We start from the raw sequence: 6000 nt of genomic DNA on the forward strand, positions 1-6000 counted from the left end.
CTATATCCTCCTAGAGCAATGGGAGTAATTGGCCCACAGATATCTGTATAAATCAACTGCAGTATTCCTTCACTCCTAGCAACTCTATTCTTTCTGACTCCAGCAGTAAGCTTACCCTTTACACAGTCAACACAAGTATTGAAATCCGAGAAGTCCACACTATGAAGAATATTCTCCTTGATCAATCTCTCCATCCTTTCTCGGGATATATGTCCCAACCTCTTATGCCATAACATAGAAGAGTTCTCAATAGCTCTTCCACGCTTTTGCCCAACAACATTATTAACATTGGAATATCGTTGTTCAATAGAAAGAGGATCAAGAGTCAACATATACATGTTATTCAACTTGACACCATAACCAACAATAACAGATGCAAAATATATGATAACTTTGTTTGAACCAAAATGGAAAGAGTAACCACAATCATCCAAAACAGATATTGAAATCAAATTTCTTCTCATAGAAGGTACACAAACAGTATCTTGCAAAACCAACTCATGTCCACCACTTAGTTTCAAAACAACTATTCCTATGTGCTCTACTTTGACACTCATTCCATTTCCAACTGCAACAGACACCTCCCCTTCATTTGGCCTTCTCCTGGTTTTGAGCTCCTGCACAGAATTTGCAATATGAATTGTTGTGCCAGAGTCTAACCACCAAGTATGAGAAGGTACATCTACAAGATTAGATTCAAAGCACACTAAAGCGAGACGAATACCTTGCTTTTGCTTCTGCTTCATCTCTAGCCACTTCTTAAACTTAAAACAGTCAGATTGTTTGTGCCCGAACACATCACAAAACTTGCAATTGCCATTAAATCTCTTTTTAACTCTAGATGGTTCACTATCTTCATGAACTACAGAAGGTCCTGATTTATCATTCCACTTTTTCTTGAATTGAGGCTTGTTATTCTTAAAATATTTCTTCTTTTTGTCATTACTCTTATGGGAAACCAACTGAACAACTTGAGCCTTACCCTTCCTCATATTTTGCTCCTCTTGATTAAGAATGGCTACAAGTTCATCAATAGTCCATTCCTCCTTTTGTGCATTATAAGAAGTTTTTAGAATATCAAATTCAGAAGGAAGAGAGTCCAATATTTGCCAGACCAAAAAATCACTTCCCAATTCCACTTTCATGGATTTCAACTTGTTGTACCAATTGGTGAGCTTCATAGCATGCTCACGAACACCCGACACACCATCATATCTAGCTAGTCTTTGTCAGTAATGAAAGATATGAAGCTTTTTCCGTCTTATCAAATTTCTTGAATTTCTTGCCCACAGACTCAAGAAACTCCTTAGCACTGTTCGTGTTGAAGATCGGGAGATGGCTAGAGAGGGGGGGAGTGAATAGCCTCCCTTTGAAATTCAATTTTCTCCTACAAGAGGTTAGTGCGCAGTGGAAAATAGCTAACAAAATGAAAACAATGCAAACACTATGATATACGAGGTTCGGGGATAACTTGCCCCTACTCCTCGGCGTGTCCGTAAGGTGGACGATCCCTTGATCTTCGGTAGATCAAACCCCGGATGAATCCGGCTAGATGAAGTCTCCTTCTCGGTGGAGTGACCTCTCCACAACCAATCTCAAAGATGTTTGTTAAGTACAGAGATTATAGAAGGAAAACTCAAGATTGAGGCAAACAGATAGAACTTACAGCACAGCCCCAATCACACAGAACAAAACCTCAAGCAGAGCTTCCCGAGAGCAAGGCACAACCTCCTTGCACCACCTCAGGCAGAGAGCTTCAAGGAAGAGCAATGATCACGAGCAAGCAGAGAACACACAGCAAGCACAAGCACACACAGCCTTGTTGTTCGTTAGAGTTGTTCTCCCTTCTCCTTCATCTCTTCTTTTAGCCTGCTGGCTTCTGCTTATTCAACGGTCGTCTGAGTCCACTGCACACTGAGCCATCTGAGCTCTCCAGCACCACACTGAGGTCCCTCCTCTGTGCTGGACCACGCTCCTCTCAGCCCACTGATCATCGTGCAGCTCAGTCTCCATTGTCTTTTACCTGAAAATCAAAGGTCGACAAACTGCCATGGTAGAAAGCCAAACATTGACTCTTCCTGTTCTTCATACGAGTTCAAACTTCATCTGCAAACTCAGAGATGGATTAGCAAAGCAATATCAGAAGCAACAGAAATAATCAGAAATGAGCAGAGCAGAAGTCTGAACACGATCAGAAATGGCTTAATCGATCAGGCCATCGATTAAACGTCGTAATTCTTTTCTCTGTAAACCGTGTAATCGATCAAGCCTAAGCTATAATCGATTACCACATACCTTAATCGATCAGCTGATCGATTAAGGTATGGTAATCGATCAGGTGATCGATTACCGATCGCCAATTAGTTTTCTCATTAAGCTTGTAATCGATCAACCGATCGATTACCGTCGACCATAATCGATTGCCCAATCGATTATGGTGTATTCTGTGGGTTTTTTGAAATCTTACAGAATGCTCTGTAATCGATCATCTGATCGACTAACCAACTAACCCTTGGTCTTACAGAATGCTCTGTAATCGATCAGCAGATCGACTAACCAACTAACCCTTGGTTAATCGATTCACCCATCGATTAAACCAAAGTGACATCAAAACTCATGCAATCTGATCACTTGGTTAACTTGGGTCTCACCCGAGCCAACCGCATTGGATCATGTATTCAGAGAACAGACTCCCAAGCCTCCTCTGACAATGATCCGGTCCGAAGACAGGCTACCATGCCTTCTCCGACCATAGTCCGGTACAGAGAACGAGCTACCGAGCCCTCTCTGACCTAATCTGGAGAACGAGCTACCGAGCCCTCTCCCACTTCATCCGGTCCAGAGAACGAGCTACCGAGCCCTCTCTGACCTAGTCCGGAGAACGAGCTACCGAGCCCTCTCCGACTCCATCCGGTCCAGAGAACGAGCTACCGAGCCCTCTCTGACCTAGTCCGGAGAACGAGCTACCGAGCCCTCTCCGACTCCATCCGGTCCAGAGAACGAGCTACCGAGCCCTCTCTGACCTAGTCCGGAGAATGAGCTACCGAGCCCTCTCCGACTCCATCCGGTCCAGAGAACGAGCTACCGAGCCCTCTCTGACCTAATCCGGAGAACGAGCTACCGAGCCCTCTCCGATCTCATCCGTCATTGGTCAATCTAAATATATTGAACTTAATTCTTATCCAACTAAAATGAACTTAAATCTGTGTCAACATCAAAACAACAATTGGGACAAACTGCATCAACACTTAGTGCTTATGACCACAATAAAGTTATCTCATGCAAATGCAATCCCGCCGAAGGGTCCCGAATTACAATGCATAAATTAATTCTCACATCACATAAAATAATTATATTCTTAAAGTTAATATCGAAAGGATACTGAAAACTTTAAAATATAATTACCAATCATTAGAACTATATCAATAAAGACAAACCGATAGGGTAAGTGCATTATTAAAATAATTCCTAATGCCACATTAATAATAATTTTCCAACAATAATATTTTATCATAATCCGTCTCGCGAAGGCGAGCTCACAACTATGAAAAAATATCAACAACAATATAAAATGGTCTTAAATTTAAAAGACCTCTTTTAAATTTAAGATAATTTAAAATAACCGATATTATATGTAATCATGAAAAATGATTTTGCATATAAAGTTTTCATATAGACAATTAAAAAATAATTATTATATGAAATAAAACTAAATGTAATCACAATTTCTCAGGTCGTGATTCTAACTTCCCAAAATTCGTGCCCTAAGCTATATGCACAATCCGCCGACTAGTCACTCACCGCTCAATGGGGCGTGAAAAACTACATTTGGATTGTTGATCAGCAGCACAGGGAGTAGCGATGGATCGAGAACAAGAAGACCAACCAGAGCACCGTAAGTTTGTGCATACAATCTCCTCGGCCCAACCATCCCTTAGCACATGCAACTGTTAACATCAATTCGTCATCGATATTAATGCTCTAAAACTTCCAATATGGTTGCAGGGAATAGGGGAATTTTGCTTTCCCTTCTGTATTAGTTTTTTTTTTTAATTGCGATCTTTCTAGATTCATGCAATCATGTTCCCCATGAAGGTCACGGAGGAACTCGTCCAATGGCCAGAGATGCATCAAATCGCAACGCGACGGTTTTCTCCAAATCGCAAAATAAATTTAGGGAAAATGATTGATTGAAGAAGAAAAACTCATTGTCATATTAGAATTGATAAACCTCGCTCTGATATCAATTGATAATCTACAATATCTAATTCATGATATGACAAATGAGGAAAAACACGATAGACATAATTAGATGTTAGAAAAATACCTGGAGCAGAAGATGTCGATGAATTTATCTTTGTCTTTGTGAGAAAAAACCTAAACAATAGAGAGAAAAAAATAGAGAGGAACTTCTCCTATCACCCGAATAGACAAAAATATGTGTGTGTTTCAATGGGGTGACAATCCACATTTAAAAGGGTTAGGAGTAGGGATCTCTGCAGAAATTAGGAAATAATGGGCCAATCCTACCCATTATAGCTAAGCCCAATAGCATCCTATTAATTATGCTAGTCCACATAAATTATCCAACATTTCTATCTAATGTTTGTCCATTTGTCATTACCCATGTATAATGCTATGAATTAAAATGTCTGTTGTTACTATCCTTAGAAAACAAAAAATCATTCACTCTTTTTGGACCATTTCTATTAAGTAATCTCTCAGTTTTGACAAATGTTATTCCAATTTTCAGGAACCTCCAAATTCATTGTCGAATTTAATTTTTCATATTGAGAGTCTTCTTCTAAGTTCTCATTCGACCAACCAAATTGACAGTCTCAGCCAATTTTTCATTTTCACAATGATTTTGTCTTCGACTACCAAATCATCCCCTATTCCTCTCTTTCTATTCTACTACTTCTAATAAAATATTTGTTAATATTACTGACTTGAGTTTGAGTTAATGCCTTCTCCCTTTGTTACATTTCTTTTTGAGCTCCAGATATATATTTAGGAGGCATTTTAAATATTCTTTTACTATACCTATAAGTTATTAAAAGTGAATATATAACTCAATAATTCATAATGAAATTAATTCAAATCTTAATTTTCATCTTCAATCCTAATTTTCAAAAATTAGGGCTTGTATCCAAATTTAGGGGTTTTCGAATTTATACTTCAAATTCTTGAAAATCTAGCTCCTACACAAAATGTACAAAATTTATTAGCATCTAATTTGAAAATCGAATCAAAATTAAACAACAATTGGATTGAATTTTATCCACCTCGAATTCGATCTAACGAACCAATAATTCAAATAACAAAGTAGCTGAAATCAAAGCCCAAAGAAAAGGACAGTTTCACTGGTGGTCGTCGATAGGAGAGGAGCCAGCTGACGATGACAATGTATATTTTGCCCAAAGACGTAATTGATGGCTGATGCCTTTTTTAAGTCCGTGTGAGTTTTGGGTCATTTCTTTCATCATGGGCTACCAACAATACAAGTATAATTTAAAAAATTTCTAGGTCGGAAGGTTAGGCCCTAAGGCGGCTGCCTACCTAGCCTCATAGAAGGTTTGGGCTTGCGTGGTCGTAGACATGAAAATGATCGATCTCAAGAAAATCATGGTGGCTATAATACAAATGACAATGGTAAAAAGGTTAAAGGTGGACAAGATAATGATGAAAAGAAATGGCTAATGGGTATTTATGACAACACATTTTGATGTTTTTAATTTCTTTACAGATCCAGATGGAGGAATATATAATTCAATTGGAAACGTAGATATTTATGAAAATGTCTAAGATGATCAAATATTTTAAAATAAATTGATACGTTTACTATTATGTTTCTTTAATAATTTTTTAGTTGTTTCTCATCATGCATTTTCTTTTAATAAAGAATATCATGACTTTCAGATTTAATAATGAAGATTTATACCTTGTTGATAGTACAACGACACATTCTATATTAAAAAGAAAAGATATATATTTTTCTTA

This window comes from Curcuma longa, chromosome 20 (assembly GCF_044706935.1).
Source record: "Curcuma longa cultivar G26 ecotype Majalengka, Jawa Barat chromosome 20, ITB_CL_G26_1.1, whole genome shotgun sequence".
In the NCBI taxonomy this organism is placed as follows: Eukaryota; Viridiplantae; Streptophyta; class Magnoliopsida; order Zingiberales; family Zingiberaceae; genus Curcuma; species Curcuma longa.